This window comes from Macaca nemestrina, chromosome 11 (genome assembly GCF_043159975.1).
Source record: "Macaca nemestrina isolate mMacNem1 chromosome 11, mMacNem.hap1, whole genome shotgun sequence".
Classification (NCBI taxonomy): Eukaryota; Metazoa; Chordata; class Mammalia; order Primates; family Cercopithecidae; genus Macaca; species Macaca nemestrina.
In genome coordinates this window covers 110,557,371-110,578,526 of record NC_092135.1, presented here as the reverse complement: position 1 = coordinate 110,578,526, position 21,156 = coordinate 110,557,371, and the positions used below count along the sequence as shown (strand labels likewise).

General features: G+C 34.3%; 1 protein-coding gene across 1 annotated transcript in view; it reads left to right on the top strand.

Annotated features, from left to right (window-relative positions):
- Positions 1-20,933, top strand: part of LOC139357207 (uncharacterized) — a 302,109-nt gene extending 281,176 nt beyond the window's left edge. Inside the window, exons 5-6 of the mRNA XM_071073328.1 lie at positions 12,928-13,710; positions 19,886-20,933. The gene's annotated coding sequence lies outside the window, so the exon portion shown is untranslated. The remainder of the gene's footprint in view (positions 1-12,927; positions 13,711-19,885) is intronic.
- The last annotated feature ends 223 nt before the right edge of the window (positions 20,934-21,156 follow it).

The following is a 21,156-nucleotide window of genomic DNA, read 5'->3' as shown; positions in this document are numbered from 1 at the left end:
AGATAGAGAAGAGGGAATGAAACACCATTTCCATGTACCTCTCAATTCCTTGAGAAATGGCATTATTTTCAAGAAAAGAAAATTGGGAATCAGAGAACTAGTACATTGTTTAAGTTAGTATGACTAACAACTAGCTGAGTTGGGAATAGAAACCTGGTGTGCCTGTGGCCAAAGTCCGTTACCTTCCTACCACACCAGATTACCTCTCACAAACAATCGTAACAGCTAGAATTCTGACAGGAAGCTGCACCCAAGTCAGTTTTCTTTCCATGCTGCTGGGCCCTGTGTCAGTTGTAAAATTCCAGCCTATGTCCTGCAGTTTCCATGGATCCTCTGACAGCTGCCTCTATTATCAGTAATTTTCACAATACTTGACAATACTGTTGTTTTCTTTTTCATTTCCTTCAGATCTCCCAAGGTGATGCCAAGTAGGATGTACAAAGACTGGTGTCCAAAAACTAGAATCTTAGAGATTCGGGATAATTAACTGCCTGGATAATTCTAGGAAAAAACATCTGCTAGAGTTTAGAATCAAGGTCTTACATGACCAGGTATATATTTTGTAAACTTCTTTCTTGAGAACCTATTCCTTTATGCTTCCCCCAACCCTAGAAGTTCAACAAGTGTGAGCTTGACAAGGCAAAGCTGATAATTTTATATCACAAAGTACATGTATTGTTTTTTAAGATGTGGATTTATGTTTTTGTTTTGTTTTGTGTAGTTGCAAGCAACAAAATCTGACCTGGCTACCATAAGGAAAAGGAGATTTATTGTAAGGCTATCGTGTGTGTTGGGGTTGTGGTGGTGTTAGGGTGGATGGGTCATAGACTCAACAAGAAGCTTAGGCCCAGGTGTAGAAACATCTGGGAATCAAGGGGGCTCTAAACCAATCAGCCACAAGTATGGTGAGAGTCCCCTAGCAAGAACAGTCAGTCTGACCAGCCTAGCACCCCACCTGGCTCCTAAAAAAAAAAAAAAAAAAAAACCACCTCCACCTCCAACAGTCCTATGTCCTTGCACCATTCAATCAAGATTCAAAGTCCCAAAGAGTGTTCAGTTGAGCAAACTTAACTCAGCAGGCAGAGAGAAGACAGGTTAGTCCCTTAGGATTTTTTAGCATGAAACTAACAATATGGCATTTTCCTGATTAGCCCCAATTGGGAATTTCAAAATAGAGTTCAAAGGTGCAACTATGGATGCTGGACAGATAAAAATAAAAAATTATACATTGTTCAATATAGATAGTTTAACAAGACAAATAGGTTATAGACAAATTCTGAAGACGTGATTCTAGTTTTATTTTGTTCTCATTTTTCTGTAGAATTAAATTTTTTGTTTTACTTGTTCTTTTCAAAAAAAAGACTTTAGAAATTGTCAGATAACTACAGAACTGGTTCTTCTTCGGACTGCAGTAGGTACAAATCCCTAGTGATTTATGAAATTATCTGAAACAAAGCAGACTCAGATTTACATACAGGTAGATGCAATTATGACTTGAGAATGACTAGATTTTATTTTGCTTAAGTAGAACAGTGACATCTAGTGCCTGCAAAATTATGTCACTGGATCTGAAGGAAGATAAGAATAGACATGTTTTTAGGTTGATTAGAGAGAAATGAGGGATCATGTATGAGTTATATCTGCAGGAATTGATCTCTTATAATACCCCTTTTAAGTCCCCACGAGTGCCACATTAATGACTGCAACTCCTTCCTAGCTGTTCCCCTTAACTGTGGTCTCGCTGCATGCTGATATGTTATTCCTCTGTTTACAATTTTTCAAGGAATTCTTATATCCTATTTTCCCCACCAATTCTGTTTCCCATTATTTCCCAAAACGTATGCTCAGTTTTTGTCAAACACGATTTATTCACTTTCAAAAGCAAATCAGACTATTTTTTATCTCATTGTCAATGATTAATAAAGTTTTTGATAGATATCTTGAAATTTTGGCTTTGTATAGTTTTTTAATGTTTTTTGCGTAAATGTTGATAGTTTTTAGAATTTTGAGTTTTGATAGGTTTATTGTAATTTTTGTTTCTATATTATAACAAACCAAGTATTCCATGAGATAAAAAATAGTTATGCAACCTTTATGTCTACTTAAAAATACTATTTATATGAAACAAAGTTCTAATTTACCTAATATTTGATCTATTTATGTACTAAATCATTTCATATTTATATAAAATATTGTATCACATTGTCCATAAAAGATACAACTAGAATAGGTTATTGAAGATAATTAACACAAGGCCTTACTTTACAGGTGAGGACATGAAAGCTTAGATAAATTGAATAATGTATATGTATATATAACATTAAATATACGTACTGAGAATATATTTAAAGAATAAATAAAGCTATTTACGAAACTTTGTGCAGTATAAAATACATTTTGTTAGTCATGAGAGAATATTGAAATATTTTATGTGTTTATATCTTTATTTACATATAAAATGTTTCAGATTTAAAAATCGTTGCATCTCCTTGCTTTCGTTTGATCTTTATACCGATGCTGCAAAGTGATTTTATGCCCATTTTATAAATTTATTTTTTAATATATTTATTAAACATCGTTTATGTTTCTGGCATTCTGTTAGCTGCTGGGAATACAAAGGTATCAGTTGGCTCCATTTTTTATCTTTTACATTTTTATTTCTCCCATTTGGTATAGTAGGAGAAACTGAAGCTGACGAAGTTAAGTCATAAGACGAAAATCACCCAATACTAGGCAGAGATCCAGCAAGAGAACCAAAATCTTTAGTCTCAAAGTCCAGAATTATTTCCATGTTATTTTGCTATTTTTGTTTTAATTTATTCAGAATTATCTAATGACAATACATATAAACCTCGAAGGAAAGAATAGCTCTCATTCATGAGAAAATTATTTTCCTATTTAATTTCCTGAAACAGAATATAAAAGTAACTGAGCTTTATCATTTTTAAACTTAGGCTAATTTATTGATGTTTAATGGGAGATCGGTTATCATTTTTCCCCCAAGAAATTTAATTTGTAGTCTAGTGAACACTCTTCTAGTTGTTAAGTAGAGAGATTTGTGCTTTCTCGGGTAACTTGTTTATTCCTCCAAAACCATGTTATCATTCCTTCCCCAAATTATCTGTCTTATAAACCACATAGTTATTTCATTAGCTGCTACTATTGTTTTCCCCCAGTTATTTCTTTTCATTTCTCCTTCTTTATACTGTATTGTCTGTATTATACTACTCAGTGTTACTCAATGCTTTGTGCTCTGTGCACCATAGGCACCTACAACATCAAGAAGAGAAAATTTTGCAAAACTAAAAGATTCAAAAGGCAACCACCTACTTTAAAATAACAATTGCAACATTTTTTGATCCCTAAATTTTTTTTGTAATATACACGTTAAAAAACTATCACTTTCTTAAAAGAGATATAACTTCACAGTTTAAGGGTCCAGTAATTTCAATGAAAAGTAGTGAAAAGATTATACAATAAAAACCCTTTTCTAGGCCAGATGTGGTGGCACTCATCTGTAATCCTGGCATTTTGGGAGCTGGAGGTGGGAGGATCCCTGGAAGCCAGGAGTTCATGACCAGCCTGGGTAACATAGTGAGACCCTATCTCCAAAAAGAACCCCAGAAATTTTCTATAATAAAATGGGAAGACTTTCCTTCTAGATCACTCATTACTATTAGATTAGAATTGTTAAATGTGTATTTTTGAAGGCAAGATAGCAAATTTAAATAATGAGGATATGAAGAGAATACCTAATTCAACACAAAGACAGAACCCAAAAAGTTCATATGATATGTTGGGAGATAAGGGATACTCCAGATATCAATGCCAAGATGAATCAAGTTTCACAAAAGATGCATCAGGTTTATTTGAACCAGGAGTGGCTGAGTAAGCAGCTGAACCTGTTAGTTGATTTGTTGGTTGGTTTCTGTCCAAGCAACTCAACAATTATGTCAAAGCAAAAGTTGTGTTTTTTGGCAAGTGTATTAACTTTCATATAGAAATCAACATAAGTAAAATCTCTGTTGAGAGACTAACGAGTTAGTTGTTTCTTCAACTTTAAGTTCTCTTTTGCAGCCATTTTATCTCCTTAACTCAATTCAAAAGACATATTGGAGTTATCATTTTCTATAGCTAAATTTGACAATTGCAACACTTAACATTTGTTCCTAAGATTTTCTAGAATTGTCTTGTTAATGGTACAGTACAAAATGCCGGGGTCTAATTTACCCTTCTGTCTGCCCAGGATGCCTGGCTCTCTTGAATATAGACAACACTGAATAAATGTTGATTTAAGTTAAACAAAAAAAAAAGCCAGTAGTCCCAGGTGTGGTGACTCATGCCTGTAATCCCAGCAATTTGGGAGGCTGAGGCGGGAAGGGCTCTGGAGTTCAGGAGTTCAAGACCAGCTGGCCAACAGGGTGAAACCTTGTCTCTACTAAAAATATAAAAATTAGCCAGACATGGTGGCGTGTGCCTGCAATCCCAGCTACCGGGAGGCTGAGGCAGGAGAATCCCTTGGAAGTTGAGGTTGCAGTGAGTCAAGATTGCACCACTGCCCTCCAGCCTGGACAACAGAGCAAGATCTGTCACACATGAAAAAAATCAAGTAGGATCTGAATACTTTGAGTTGTAAATCCCCCTTGAGGCAATGGTTACGTAGCAAACAACTACCTCACCTTAGGCATGGGTTCAGGGTACCTTGAGGGAGGAGGGAGTTAGATGCCTCTGATTTAAAGGGTAATAAAAGGAACTAGGTAAGAGAATAAAGCCTTCTTGTCCCACTCTTTCCCATACCACTGAGTCAAGTTCCTTTTTTTCAAAAATCTTAGAAAGGGGAACTTCAAATAGGAGAAATTTATTTCAATATAATGAAAACATTAACATATTAAGTGATGTTTATGAATACACACTCTACTTAGTATTATAGAATCAATAAAATGAATAAAAGAGCTTAGAATTTAGAACAGTAGCCATATTTTATCTATAGTATATTTGTAGTATGTGTGTACCTGCATATTTAGGAAAAAAATCTGTATTTCTCTATCAGCCTATGTTGTGGCTGAAAGTTAGCTTCAAACTTACAAAGGCAATGAAGAAAAAGTAATTATCACCAAGGGGTTGGTGGAAATCCTCTTTTCCTTGAAATTGTACCTCTCATATATTACAAACATGTGGCACAATATAATTTGAAGTCTTACATTTTATGGGACAATTTTAAAGAAGGAGGTGAATAGGATTGGTAAATGAAGTCAGTAGGTAGATGCTATATACATAAAAAGTGATTATCTACTCCAATGGTTTATATTATTTTAAATAGGTGACCGCTTATCATAATGCTTACTTTGTGTCAGAGAACAGTTTCATACATGTACAGAAACAGAAAGAGAAAGTTAGGTAATCCTAACAACTCTATAAGGACTACCCTAACCCCATTTTAAGCTAGGAAAATTGAGATACAGAAAATAGAGAAGTTTGATTAATTTCCACAAGTTACACATTTGGTAAGAGGGGAAATCAAAATTAGAATCTGGACAGCCAGGTTCCAGATTTTCTTTCTTTCTTTCTTTTCTTCCTTTTCTTTCTTTCTTTCTTTCTTTCTTTCTTTCTTTCTTTCTTTCTTTCTTTCTTTCTTTCTTTCTTTCTTTCTTTCTTTCTTTCTTTCTCTTTCTTTCTCCTTCCTTCCTTCCTTCCTTCCTTCCTTCCTTCCTTCCTTCCTTCCTTCCTTCCTTCCTTTCTTTTCCTTTCTTTTTTTTTTTTTTTTAGACAAGAGTCTCAGTCTGTCACCCAGGCTGGAGTGCAGTGACACAATCTTAACTCACTGCAACCTCTGCCTCCCGGGTTCAAGTAATTCTCCTGCCTCAGCCTCCAGAGTAGCTGGGACTACAGGCGCATGCAGCCATGCCCAGCTACTTTTTTGTATTTTAGTACAGACAGGGTTTCACTGTGTTGCCCAGGCTGGTCGTGAACTCCTGAGTTGAGGCAATCTGCCTGCCTTGGTCTCCCAAAGTGCTCCAGAGGCTACACTCCCTTTCAAAAACAAAATGAATTTTCCAATGGAATTGCATTGTGTTAGGAAGAAAGGATTAACATGAACAGGATGCTAACAGCTTTGCATATATTTGTACATTCTAGCAACTATCCCTGTGTCTTCTCTCCATTGCTGCTTCTGTCACCCTGGATTGTATTCCTGTTGGTCTATTACAACAGCTTCCAAATTGACTTCTTTCCTTTCAATTCAGCCTTCCAATCCAATTTACATACTGCTGTTAATTTCAACTTTCTTAAGCATTGTTTTAGTAGTTGCATTTCATGCCTCTAACAACCCCTCAGTGGTTCCCATTTCCTACTCTATTAAGGATAATATCCTAAATGCAGGAAAACTTTCCAGTCTGATCCCAAATCCTGTGTTACTGCTTCTTATGGTACTTCCAGATATAGTCTCTGTCCCACACAGGGTACATTGATGGTTACTGGGCCAGATTCAGCCCATATATTTGACTACATGTTGATTTTTAAAGACAAATTTCCAACATTAGCAAAGGATATTCTCCATAAAAATCCTGATTTCCAGTCCTCATATAAAATTGAAGGATCATAGTTAAGTCTGGAGCCAATATCATCCAAGGTTCATGCTGTTGATAAATCCTGCTCTTTTTGCCTTCAACAGATGTACTCACTTCCTCCTTTGAACTCTTAATTAACTTATTAGTTTCTCCCTTAGGATATTTATCATAGTCTATCTTGAGTCACTTGCTTATCCCACTACAGAATTGCAATCTACTTTGGAAGTAGAAGATATGTTATATTTCTTAGTGTTTCCCTTATAGCACCATGAATACCCACTGCCTCTCTGGGTTCCTGGTAGATTCAATTTACAATAATGGTTGTTGACTATTGAATCTCTTTCTATGTCCTGTGCTGAGTGAAACTTAAGAACATCTGAGCACTAATACTTCTCATTCCCTTTGCAGTTTGGTGTTATAGATTGTAGACTTTGGAACAAGAGATCGATTATTATAGTCACTGTCCTACTAGCTATGGCCCTTAAAGCCATGATTCAGTGAGCATCACCCACATGATGGACTGTTTATGGTACTGCCATGGTTAAATGTGGTAACTGAATCAATAGTTTTATGGGGAAAAATTAAAGGAGATTTAAGAGAAAACTTGTGTTTGTAAAAAGTCTTTTGTGAGACAAGTATTATAAGGAACACTTGGGCTTTGTCAGTATATAGTGGGTTTGACAAATAGTCAAGACCACAATAACCATTTAAAATATATAAAATGATATCATAAAAGGTAGTAGCTGCATGTTAAAAATAGATTTAGGATCTTGGAAAGAATACCAAAAGTTTTTTTATTCAGTGTAATTTCGAGACATTAAAATGAAATATTCTCACTGGGATTTTGAAGAGGATAAGAAAAGAAGCTATTTCTTTATTTTAAGAGGCACAATATAACAATAACAAGGATACACTACCCAGTTATATACCCTTGTTATATAAAATAACAAGGAAATACTACCCGGTACTTGCTCTCTGTTCTTGAAACTTAAATCTATTTCATGGGGACTTGAGTGACAGGAGTGAAGATAACTTCCAACAATGTGCAGGTAAGGGCAAGAGATAGGAATTGGAAACAGGTCAGGAAGCACATTGCCCTTATGAGGTGTGTCTCTGAAACTAAGTTGATGATGTTTGCTTATGCGTTCCTTTGATCGGTGAGGAAAGGGTCAACTGATCTTTCCCTCCCTCCCTTCCTTTCTTTCTTTCTCGCTTTCTTCCTTCATCAATCTTCCTCTCTCCCTAATTTTTTCCTAAATAAACTACAAGAAAAAGAGAAATCTTGGAGGAAAATCACAAAGCATGTTAATTTAACCTAACATCGTGTATAGGATTTTCAGTTTGCGGTTCTTGAAATGGCAGTGGCTTTGATGTAGGAAATCATCTGAGGCGGCATTATTTATATTTGGTGAGTACTTATTAAGTGTCAGGTCATGTTCTTAGTGCTATATATGAGTGAGCGGAAAACATACTGATCTTGCACTTTCCCTTTGCCAGATATGCTTCTACATGTGTCACAGATAATAACTCATTTACACCTCATAGCAACTCTATGAGGTAGGTATGTTATTATCATGCTCATTTTATATATTAAAAAAATGAAGCAAAGGGAGATTAAGAATATGGACGAATTCATACCAGTAGGTACCAGAACCAGGATTCACACCCAGGCAACCAGGATAAGGAGGCCTTGCTTTTAACCACTTTGTTACATTGCTATCTCTCATAAAACTTGACTCGTGTAGGTTACAGTTATTACTCCAAATTTCAAGTGAAAAAACCAAGGCCCAGAGAGCTTAAATAATCTGCAGAATATTTCACATTTATTAAGAAGTGCTTTGCACTGAACTTACTGTCAAAAGATCAGATTTGCATGCCTACTGTACCACTTGCTAGCTTTGTTAATTAACTTCTTTGAACTTTAGCAATCAGTAATAATACATAATTCATAAGATATGGGTCTTAAATACAATGATCACTTGATAACCTGTGGGTAGCAGAGAAATCTTACTGTAAGAAAGTATTGTAAGTCACATGGTCCACGATACATAGGCAAGTGCAGGAATTCACCACCATCATTGGCAAAAGGTTAACATTTAGTTTTCATCAAAATTATAATGTGTAGGACTTGAAAAAGAAAAATGATTGACACTTATTCAACCATGATTTGAAAATGGTCTTTCAAAATATGATAGAATACATAAGGAAAATCAAAGATGATTGATTCAAATACATAAACTTTAAGTTGCATAGTCTGTTATGTATATTTATGTGTATATACATTTAAAAGCTGAGAAAATGTTTACAACATATGTGAGAAATCAGTAAAACACATACATCAAAAAAATCAAAAATTATATAAAAATGACATTTTAAAAATACCAATAAGAATATGAAAAAACGTCCAACTTTATTAGTAATCAAATGGAATGTAAGCACATCATTCATCTCAAATTTTAAAAAATAATTAAAATATGTTAATATATAGCATTGGCATAGTTGAGTGGAAATGAGGGCTTCCAGATATGGTTGGTAGGTATAATATTACCAAAAAAAACACATTAGCAGATTATATCAAAGTCTTCAAATATGCATGTGTTTGACTCAGCAATTCTAATGCTAGGAATATATCTGATAGTATAATTTGTGCAAAGATTTAGTTACAAGAATGATCATACTAGCACTGTCTATAATATCAGCTCCCATTAGTTCAAGTTCTTTGATTATGCTTCAAATAAACCAATCCTGACTACATTAAGCAGGAAATAAATATATTTGAAAGATATTGAGAGGTTTACAGCATTGACAATAAGGCTAATGAACCTGGCACAGAAAGAGAAACAAGGTATCACTGGGAGTTGAATAGCAAAACAACTCAGTCTTATCAAGGCCCTACAGCTGCTAGAATAAACGCACTACAGTAAGATATTTTATTCTGTTTTCCTATTGTGATACTAAAAATGTTAAAAAAAAAAAAAACCTCTCTAATTCAGAGGTTGTATGGGCAGGACTCTTCATTTATAATCTCAATAAGCTTATAAAACTTGGGGGAGAAGAAATTCTACAAAAGGCAATATGTGATCTGTTACAAAAAGAAGACAGAGTTGATGGATGATAGCCAAAAGGCAAATATCCATTTCATATCCTTAATATCTAAGGACCTGAGGTCATGGTTAAATATATGATGATAGTCCATACAATGGAATTATGTTGAAAACAATACTGTAAGTATTATTCATTAACAGAAAGATATATATTTGGGGACAGGTTAGAATATAGTTTGTGGAATATAGTTTGTGGAAATATAGTTTGTTTGCCTATTTCAGTGAATTATGTCAGCTACACCAAACAAATGTTTACAGACGTCATCTTTGGGTGATGACACTAGTTACATTTTTATTTATTTCCCTTATCAATCTGTATTTACTGCATTTTCTAAAACTAGCATTTATTATGTTTTCCAAAACAAAAATTGTAAAACAATAAAAGATCCAAAATATCTCTTGCTCTTGTTTGATTAAACATCCTTTGACTCCACATAATAATAATATTTTAATTTTTAAACTCCCAGATATTGTTTTTAATCAAAGCACAGGGAAATTTGTTGTAAATACTTTTAGTTTTTATTTTGGCTTCAAGTTGTGGAGTCGTTGCCTCTGTACCCTCCCATTTCTCTGCTTCTGGGTAGAACCTTATCCAGGTAAGTTTTGGAATTCATAAGCTGTAGAAAACCAAGAATTTTCAATACCAGTGAGGACTGGATTTATCATGACTGGATCCCGTTATGACTATATGCACATTAAAATAACAGCAATTAAATCCTTTCAAGAAAGGAAAGTTGTCTTAGGTTAGTTTGTATTTTTAACAGTGTGTTGTTTCAGAAACACAAAAATGTTTGTGAGATTCAATGGATTATGAAAAAATATATAAATTTAAATTTTTCAACAGTGGAAAATTCATCCAACGGGCGATGTCCTTTACCTTTCTCAGACTCTCTTTCAGTTTTGTGAGTAGTTCTGGCAAACGATCTATGAGCAGAAGTGCAGTGTTGCATCTGTACTGAGACAGTTAAAAGCCACAGTGCTGCTCACAGCTTTCTTATCATGAGACAGCAACTTCAGAAGGAAACATATGAGATGGCAGAGTCATAAGATGTAGCTATGTCTGCTTGGAAGAGAGCTGTCAGCAAGCATTGTCAGCCCCTTAGCAACTCTACTTGAGTAAAAAATAATCCTTTATATGTAAAGAGGCTAAGGTTTCACGATTCGCTCTTACCATAGCACAGCATAGGCTATATAGACAATAACTACTTTTTAACTTAAAATATGATTATGTTTCAATTAAAATAATGACTGCAATAATATGCATCTTAATTCATGTAGTGGCCATTTCAGAAGGTAGAAGAGTGAGACAAGTGGACAATTAAGGACAAGTGGAGGCAGTAAAGAGTTGAGGAGTGAAGATAAAGATTAACACCACAAAGCCCAATCCTCTGTTTTCTGCCCTGTTGATAAATGTTCTTTCTTTCAGCATCTAGCCCTCACAAAATCCCTGGATCTTAAGAAATTTACTCTTTTTAAATATTAAAATATTTTAAAGTATATAAAGTACAAAAGCATCTAAACACCTTACTCAATAAAATCAATTTTATTTATTTGTAAGAAGAATTTATATTTGAAAAGTATAATGCTTTATACCCATAAATGCCATTTTTCCTAGTTTAACTTTTTTTTCTTTCTTCACACACAGGGTCTTTTGTCATAGGGAAGTCTTAAAAGTCTTATTTTTTAAAATCTGTTATTTCTCTACTTTATGATTTCTCACTTTAGTGTCATGATTAGAAAAAAAATTTAATTCCTAGAATGGCAAAAACAGTATATGTCTTATTCTATTATTTTAAAGATTTAAAACTTTTTAACTTTGAATCTTTGTGGAATTTATTATGTTGAAAGGTAAAACTTTAAATCTTTTTCATATGAATATTCCATGTCCTGTAAGCATATGTAATATTCAATGATTTGTCCTTTCCGCATAGTTTTTGACTCTCCACTTTGTTTTATTGTCGTATTTTTACATTATTGTGCTATTGCTGCTTTTAATAACTATTTTAAAATGATGTAATATATTTGGACAAATCTCTGAATAATGCTATTGTAATTTAATGATGTCTTCTTTTCAACTGTTAGCAAAGCTTTAGTGTTCTTCTCTTTTTTTTTTTTTTTTGAGACGGAGTCTCGCTCTGTCGCCCAGTCTGGAGTGCGGTGGCGCGATCTCGGCTCACTGCAAGCTCCGCCCCCCAGGTTCACGCCGTTTTCCTGCCTCAGCCTCCAGAGTAGCTGGGACTACAGGCGCCTGCCACCACGCCTGGCTAGTTTTTTGTATTTTTAGTTGGGACGGGGTTTCACCGTGTTAGCCAGGATGGTCTCAATCTCCTGACCTCGTGATCCGCCCGCCTCGGCCTCCCAAAGTGCCGGGATTACAGGCGTGAGCCACCGCGCCCGGCCTAGTGTTCTTCCTATAGACCCTTTCAGATTGCTTATTCATTCCCAGGCTTCGTATATTGCTGATTCATTGCTACTGCGACAGCAACTTTTTAATCCTGTATTTTAACTTGTTATTACTGATATTAGGAAAACATTTACATGCACACACATATGTATGGGATTTTGTATGTTGATTAATTGATTTCGAATATCTTATTAGACTTTCTTATTGCTTCGGAAAGGTCTTCAGTTCATTTTTGGAATTTCTCAATAAAAAATATGTCCAAAACAATAATAGTTTTGTACCATCCTTTATAAAATATTCCTTTTGGGTTTTTTCTTTTCTTATTATATTGTTTAGAGTCCTCAAAATAATTTTATTGCCACAAAAATATTGTTGTAATATCTGATATGCTTCTCTTATTCTTTAATAATTTAATGCCATTATTTAATACTAAATATTAATTAGTGTAACTTTATTACTATTGGGAATGATCATTGCTAATCATATTAAGGCAATTTTCTTCTAGTCTTACTTTACCACAAGCTTTTCCGAAAAGTCAAGAACAAATATTAAATTTATATTAATATCTCCACAATTCGGTGAATCAAAGAAAATGATTGAAATGTATTGCCAAAAAGATTTAAATGTTTTAAATTCCTTTCCTGTGCTTCTTTAGAAGATTATTTTACTCCCCAGGCAGCAGCTTCGACGAGTTTATGAAGCTACCGCACATAGATTCTCGGTATGCTAGAACAGATAGTTTGCTCTCACATGTACAAGCATAGCAAATTTGCCTAACAAGAGTTTTAGGTTTGACATATTTTTATTTGGATCTTTAAAGATCCCTTCCACTATCCTCCCTTTTCCATTGCAGCATTATTCAAAATAGCCAAGATATGGAAGCAACTGAAGTGCTCATCGACAGGTGAGTGGATTTTTTACAAGTAGTGTATGTACATGATAGAATATTATATGGCCTTAGAAATGAAAGAAATTCTGTCATTTGTGACAACATGGATGAATCTAGAGGACATTATGCTAGGTGAAATAAGCCAGGCACAGAAAGACAAATATCACATGATCTCACTTCTGTGTGGAATCTAAAAAAGTCAAACTCTTAGAGAAGTAGAGAATAGAATAGCGGTAACCAGAAGCAGAGTGGAGGGGAGGATAGTGCATGGTGAAAGAGATGTTGGTCAAAGGTACAAAGATTAGTTAGACATTAGGAATGAGTTCTGGTGATCTGTACAGCATGGTGACTGTAGTGAATAATGTATTGTAGATTTCAAAATACTATAAAAGTGTGGATTTTTAATATTCTCACTATAAGGAAATGATAAGTGTGTGAGGTGATGGATATGTTAATTAGCCTGATTCCATCATTCCACAAATGCATACATGTATCGAAAGATCACATTGTACTCCATAAATACATATATTTATTATTTGTCAACTAAAAAGAAAATAAAAAAAAATTAACACCACAATATTTCTGCTTTGTAACCAGTTGAAGAAGCTGTACAACATTTTATTATCTTTCTGTTGGCTTATTTGGTGTTGGATTGAAGCAATGGGGCTCAGACATCCAATCATTCAGTCCCATCCTCATTAGTAAACAAAAACAAGCACAATGGCTTTGGTTGGAGAAGGTTCACAGGTATGTGTCTGCCTGTGACCAGGTGTTAGAAGTATCGTTTCTGGTACTTCTTGTTCTCTGATAGTTAAAAATGTAAGCAAAAAATCATAATGGCTCAAGTTTAAGAAATACTCTTTTCTCTCTCTTTCTAGATATTTTTTTTTTTTTTTTTGAGACGGAGTCTAGATCTGTTGCCCAGGCTGGAGTGCAGTGGCGCGATCTCGGCTCACTGCAACCTCAGCCCCTCTAGGTTTAAGCAATTCTCTGCCTCACTCTCTGGAGTAGCTGGGATTACAGGCATGTGCCACCACGCCCAGCTAATTGTTTTGTATTTTTAGTAGAGACGGGGTTTCACCATCTTGGCCAGGCTGGTCTTGAACTCCTGACCTCATGATCCAACCGCCTCGGCCTCCCAAAGTGCTGGAATTACAGGCATAAGCCACCACGCCCGTTCTCTAGATTTTTTAAGTCCTGTGTTAAAGAGTTTCTAAAGGGGGATACATGCTGAAGGGCTGTCTCATAATTATAATACACATTCCCAAATCTGTTTTTTTTTTTTTTTTCATTTTAAGGTCAGATTTCTCAAAACCCATACACATATAGCTTTAGGAATGCCTGGTATACAGCAGCCCACTTAAGAATTTGACTCATTACATCATAAGGGCAGCAGTATTTATAGGCTGAACAATGTTGCATTTTACTCAGTAATTGTTCATAAGTGTTACTCGTTCCAACTAGATTTTTTGTTTGTAAACCTAAGTCATTGTGAAGACTCAATAAAAGCAGATTCCCTGGGAGACCCAGGAATGCAGAGCAGATAGCAGTTGCTTAGAGACAAGAATTACAGATTTTTAAGGATCCCCAGGTGGTTTCAGAGATTATGTTCATCCTTTCATGTTATAGATGAAGATGGATGACCTTACTGATTAATTGTGCTCTAAATAGGAATTTTGCTTCAAATGTCTTTTCTCATTCAAATGCTAATGATAATAATTGAAAATTGGCCAAGATTATCAAATATACATAACGATTGTTATACCAACAGATTATTTTGATTTACTGATGGATAATGTTTCTCCTCACATGTCATGTGGAACAGTATAGGAAAATTAGTTCTTATAAATCAAATAGTAATAATCATTGAAAGCTTCTCTTTGCTCTTTCAGTGCATGACTTTCAGTGACAATAATCCAGATAAGAGTCATTTCACTATTTACTGTAAAACCTATTTTCTATACAAACTTCAGAAAAACTTGCCTCTGTCAATTTAAATATTCATATTTGGAAAGATGTATTTGGTTTCAAGTTACAAAAAGTTATTGGGTTAGCTTTTTGAGTTATCAAAGTGATTTACTTATAAAATTAAATTGACAGAGTATAACAAATTTTTCTTCTAGAAACGAAATTTCAATTTCAAAAAAAGAGAATAGCATTTCCCATTTCGTATTAATATAAAAAATCTGCATTTAGAATACTAAATCCATTTTTTGGTCTCTTATTACTGATCCTTCTGATTTCTCAATAAGCCTAAAATATAAACCATACATGGAAGAAAGCAAAGGAGGTCATATTCTGGGCCTGAAAATGGAAAGTTGGGAGCAAATCAAAATTTTCTCATTAAAATTAAGTCTACATTAGAAGCGTTGCGTAGAAAAGAATAGAACCCGATATAGCCATTGCAGGAAAACAGGAGAAGGGACTTGCTTATAATAATGATAAAATTTGTTACAAAGACTGTACAAAATCATAAAAATACAAATAGAAGTTATCTACAATTAACATGAAAAAAATTGACAGAGTGGATGGATATCATCAACAAGGCCATTATCACCAGCAGTTATTAGTTAGGTAAATAAAACTACACATAAGGTGATTTTGTCTTACTAAGTCTTGCAACCCAGTTGCAAGAGAGTTCCAACCCAGTTGGAAAGAGAGAGCTTATATGTAAATAACAGAAGAAATAATGATTTCTAAGTTAAGCAAATCATTCTGTAGTTTTTTTTTCTAAACTATGTGTTGCTGCAACCAAATAATGTTTCCTTCATCTAACAACAATATTAAAATGTCTACTGGATTGTATTTCCTGAAGACCTTGTTTCCCGAACATTCGTGGTGAACTGAAATAAATTATTTTCGTCTCTCTTTCAAAATTTAGCTCATTTTATACTGTGTTGGAAGATGTTAAATAATTTCAGAAAAATAGCTTATTTTTCAAAAGAAAAAATTGTAGCTTAAAATACACATACTAAATTGGTTGGATCACAAGGCAGGAAATGCAATGTTTTATACATCTGAATTCTTATGTAGCTGTGCTCAGTTTTACTGAGCAGTTGCCCTACTCTTAACAGACACTAAGAAAGCATCTGGGCTGTTTGAGATAATTACACAGTATAGGCATACCTCATTTTATTGCACTTTGAAGATTGCTTTTTATAAATTCAATGTCTGTGGCGACCCTGCATGGAACAAGTCTGTCAATGCCATTTTTCCAGCAGCAGGTGTTCACTTTGTGTCTCTGTGTGACATTTTGCTAATTCTCATGATATTTCAATATTTTTCATTGTTATTGTATCTGTTACGGCAATCTGTGATCAGTGATCTTTAACGTTACTATTAATTGTTTTGTGGTAACTCTACAATGGCATCTAAGTGTTCAAGAAAGGAAGATTTGCAAGTCTCTGACTTGAAATCACAAGATAGAAATAATTAACCTTAGTGGAGGAAGGCACGTAAAAAGCAAGATAGGCCAAAAGCTAGGCCTTTTGTGCCAAACAGTTAACCAACTTGTGAATGCAAAGGGACAGTTCTTGAAGAAAATGAAAAGTGCTACTCCAGTGAACATACAAATAATAAGTAAGTAAAACAGCCCTATTGCTGATATAGAGAAAGTTTTAATGGTTTGGATACAAGATCAAACCAGCCACAACATTCACTTAAGCCAAAGGCTAATCAAGAGCAAGGCCCTAACTCTCTTCAGTTCCATGAAGGCTGAGAGAGATGAGGAAGCTGCAGGAGGAAAGTAGGAAGCTAGCAGACACTGGTTCATGAGGTTATAGGAAAGAAGCTGTCTCCATAACATAAAAATGCAAGGTGAAGCAGTAAATGTTGATATCGAAGCTGCAACAAATTATCTAGGAGATCTAGCTAAGATCATTAATTAAGGTGGTTACACTAAAAAACACGTTTTCAATGTATACAAAACACTCTTCTATTGGAAAAAGATGCCATCTGGGACTTTCATAGCTAGAGAGGAGAAATCAATGCCTGGCTTCAAAGCTTCACAGGAAAGATTGACTCTCTTGTTAGGGGATAATGCAGCTAGTGACTTTAAGCTGAAGCCAGTGCTCATTTATCATTCTGAAGAATCCTAGGACCTTTAATAACGATGCTAAATCTGCTACCTGTGCTCTCTAAATATAACAACAAAGCCTGGATGACAGACACATCTGTTGACAGCATGATTTATTGAATATTTTAAGCCCACTGTTGAGAACTCCTGCTCAGGAAAAACAAAGATTCCTTTTGAAGTGTCACTGCACATTGACAATGTGTCTGATCACCCAAGAGCTCAGATGAAGACGTACAAGGAGAATAATGTTATTTTCATGCCTCATAACAAAACATCCATTCTGAAGCTTATAGATCAAGGAGAAATTTTGACTTCCAAGTTTTATTCTTTAAAAAATGCATTTTGTAAGGCTGTAGCTGCCATAGATAGTGATTCCTTGGATGGATCTTGGCAAAGTAAAATCTATTTTATCTAATATAAGTATAGATACTCTTTCTTTTTTGGCTTTCATTTGTACGGAATATCTTTCTTCATCCCCTTATCTATTGTGTCTTTGTCTATTTGTGTCTTTATAGGGGGATTGAGTTTCTTGCAGGTAGCACATAGTTGGGTCTTTTTAAAAAATCAATTCATTTGCTCTAGGTTTTTTGATTGGAGAATTTAGTTCATTTGCATTCAATGTTATAATTGATAGGTAAGTTCTTACTACTGCCATTTTGTTATTTGTTTTCTGTTTTTTTCTCTCCTTCCTTCCTTCCTTCCTCTTTCTTTCTTTCTTTCTTTCTTTCTTTCTTTCTTTCTTTCTTTCTTTCTTTCTTTCTTTCTTTCTTCCTTCCTTCCTTCCTTCCTTCCTTCCTTCCTTCCTTCCTTCCTGTCTTCCTTTGTGTATAAGTGATTTTTCTGATAATATATTTTAATTTCTTGCTTTTGATTTTTGTTGATCTGCTATAGATTTTTGCTTTATGGTTACCATAAGACTTAAAAATAACAGCTTGTAACAAATTATTTCAAACTGATGATAACTTATCTCTGATCACAAAGAAAAGAAAAAAATAAGCAAAGAGAAAAGTAAAAACTTTACACTTTAACTCCATCCCTCCCTGATGAAAGACATACCATGCTCAAGAATTGGAAGAATCAATATTGTCAAAATGTTCATACTACCCAAAACAACTTAGAGATTCAATCCTTATCAAAATAACAATGACAGTCTTCACAGAAATAGAATGAATAAATCTGAAATTTATGTGGAACCACAAAAGACTCAGAATAGCCAAGGCAATACTGAGCAGAAAGAACAAGCTGGAGACATTACCTGACTTCAAATTATACTACAAAGCTATAGTAACCGTAACAGCATGGTACTGGCAGAAAAACAGACACGTAAACCAATGGATCAGAACAGACGTCCCAGAAATGAATCCACACATTTACAACAAACTCATTTTCGACAAAGGCACCAAGAACATACAGCCTCTTCAATAAATAGTGCTGGGAAAACTGAACATATATATGCAGAAGAATGAAACTAGATTCCTATCACTATATACAAAAATTGTATATTCCTATCACACATATACAAAAATCAAACACAAATGGATTAGACTTAAATCTAAGACCCTAAACTATGAAACTAGAAAACATTAGGGAAACACTCCAGGATATGGGTTTGGACAATGATTTCTTGAGTAAGACCTAAAAAGCAAAGGCAACCAAAGCAAAAATCTGCAAATGGAACCACACCAAGCTAAAAAGCTTCTGCACAGCAAAGGGAACAATCAACAAAGTGAAGTGACAACACCCAGCATGGGAGAAAATATTTGCAAACTAGCCATCTGACAAGTAATTAATAACCAGAATGTATAAGGAGCTCAAGCAACTCAATAGGAAAAAAAAAACTCATTAAAAATAGGAAAAAGATCTGAATAGACATTTCTCAAAAGAAGACATACAACTTACCAACAGGTGCATGAAAAAGTGTTCAACATCACTAATCATTAGAGAAATGCAAATCAAAACTACAACAAGATATCATCTCACCCCAGTTAAAATGGCTTTTGTAAAAAAGACGGGTGGTAGTGGAAGCCAGTGAGGATGTAGAGAAAGGGAAACCCTTGTACACCATTGGTGGGAATGTAAATTAGTACAGTCACTATGGAAAACAGTGTGGATATTCCCCCCAAAATTATAAATGGAACTACCATTCAGCAATTCTATCTCTGGCTATATATCCAAAAGAAAGGAAATCTGCATATTGAAGAGAGATCTGCACTCCTATGTATATTGCAGCACTATTCACAATAACTATTGTATAGAAACAACTTAAGTGTCCATCAGTGGATGAATGGATAATTTGATACATGTATACAACGGAACATTATCCAGCCATTAAAAAGAATAATTTCCTGTTATTTGCAGCAACATGGACAGAACTGGAGGACATTATGTTTTGTAAAATAAGCCAAGCCCAGAAAGATAAATATTGCATGTTCTTACTCATATGTGGGGGCAAAATTTGAACTCATGGATATAGAGGGTACAATGATGGTTAACTGAGGCTGGGATGGGTAGTGCAGAAGGAGGGATACAGAGAAGATGGTTAATGTGTATACAAAAATACAGTTAGAAAGAGTAGAATTTAGTGCTTGATAGAGCAACTATAGTTAACAATAATTTATTATATATTTCAAAATAATTAAAAGAATGGAATTGGAATATTACTAACACAAGTAACTGATAAATGCTTAAGGTAATGTGTATCCCAATTACCCTGATTTAATCATTACACATTGTATACTTGTATAAAAATATCACATGTATCCCATAAATATGTACAACTATTATGTATCAATAATTAAAATTTTAAAAATTATATATTAAAAAATTAATTGAAAACTTTCTTGAAAGGATTACCTCTCTAGATACTATTGAGAACAATCATGACTCATGAGAGAAGGTCAAAATGTCAACATTGAAGCTTGGAAGAAGTTGATTTCAGTTGTCATGGGGGACTTTGAGGGGTCAAGACTTCAGTGGAGGAAGTAACTGCAGATGGGGTGGAAATGGCAAGAAAACTAGAATTTGAAGTAGAGGCTGGAGATGTGACTGAATTACTATAATCTCATAATAAAACTTAAATAGATGAGGAGTTTTTTCTAATGGAAGAGAAAAAGTGGTTTCTTGAGATGGAATCTACTTGTACTGAAGATGCTATGAACATTGTTAAAATGACAGTAAGTGACTTAGAATATTACATAAGCTTAGTTGATAAAGTAGTGGTAGGGTTTAAGAGGATTGACTTCTATTTTGAAAGAAATTATTCTGTGGATAAAATGCTATCAAATAGCATTGCATGCTACAAAGAAATCTTTCCTGAAAGGAAGAGTCAATGCAGCACATTTCATTGTTGTCTTATTTTAATAAATTGCCACAGCAACTTCTGCCATCAGTAACCAGCAGCTTAATCAGTCAGCAGCCATCAACGCTGAGGCAAGGCTCTCCATCAAGAAAAATATTATGACTCATTTAAAGTTCAGATGGTTTCTAGCATTCTTTAGTTATAAAGTATTTTTAAATTAAGGTGTGCATATTGTTTTTTAAACATAAAGCTATTTCACTCTTGACCACATTATAATGTAAACATAGGTTTAGATGCACAAAAAAATCATGTGACTTGCTTTATTGTGATATTCACTTTATTGAGGTGGTCTGGACCCAGACCTTCAGTATCTCCAAGGTATACTTCACATTCAACTCCAATTAGTATACAGCCATTAAGTTTCATAGATTCCTATTTGCGATTCTATAGCTAAGGAGTATATTACAGTTTCAGGTTAAATCCCAATCGTTGGGGGATTACAATTCAGTTATAAAACTTTTTCCAAGACCTAAACTTGGTATACAACACCATGGCTAGAGTAAAACATTATTTGGTATTTTCATAACATCACCTACCTCTCACCATTAAAATTTATTTTGTAAAATAATAAAATTATATTTTTAGAACATATTCAAATTATACTTGTGGTTTCATGTTTGTTATTTCCTTGTTATCATTTGTAAACAAATGTGACCAATGACTTTTTAAAAATTGTTTTTGAATGTATATTTAGATTGTTATAAATTTTAATATCAAAACATTCAATTTTGTTTGCAATACTTAAGTATCAAACTATAAC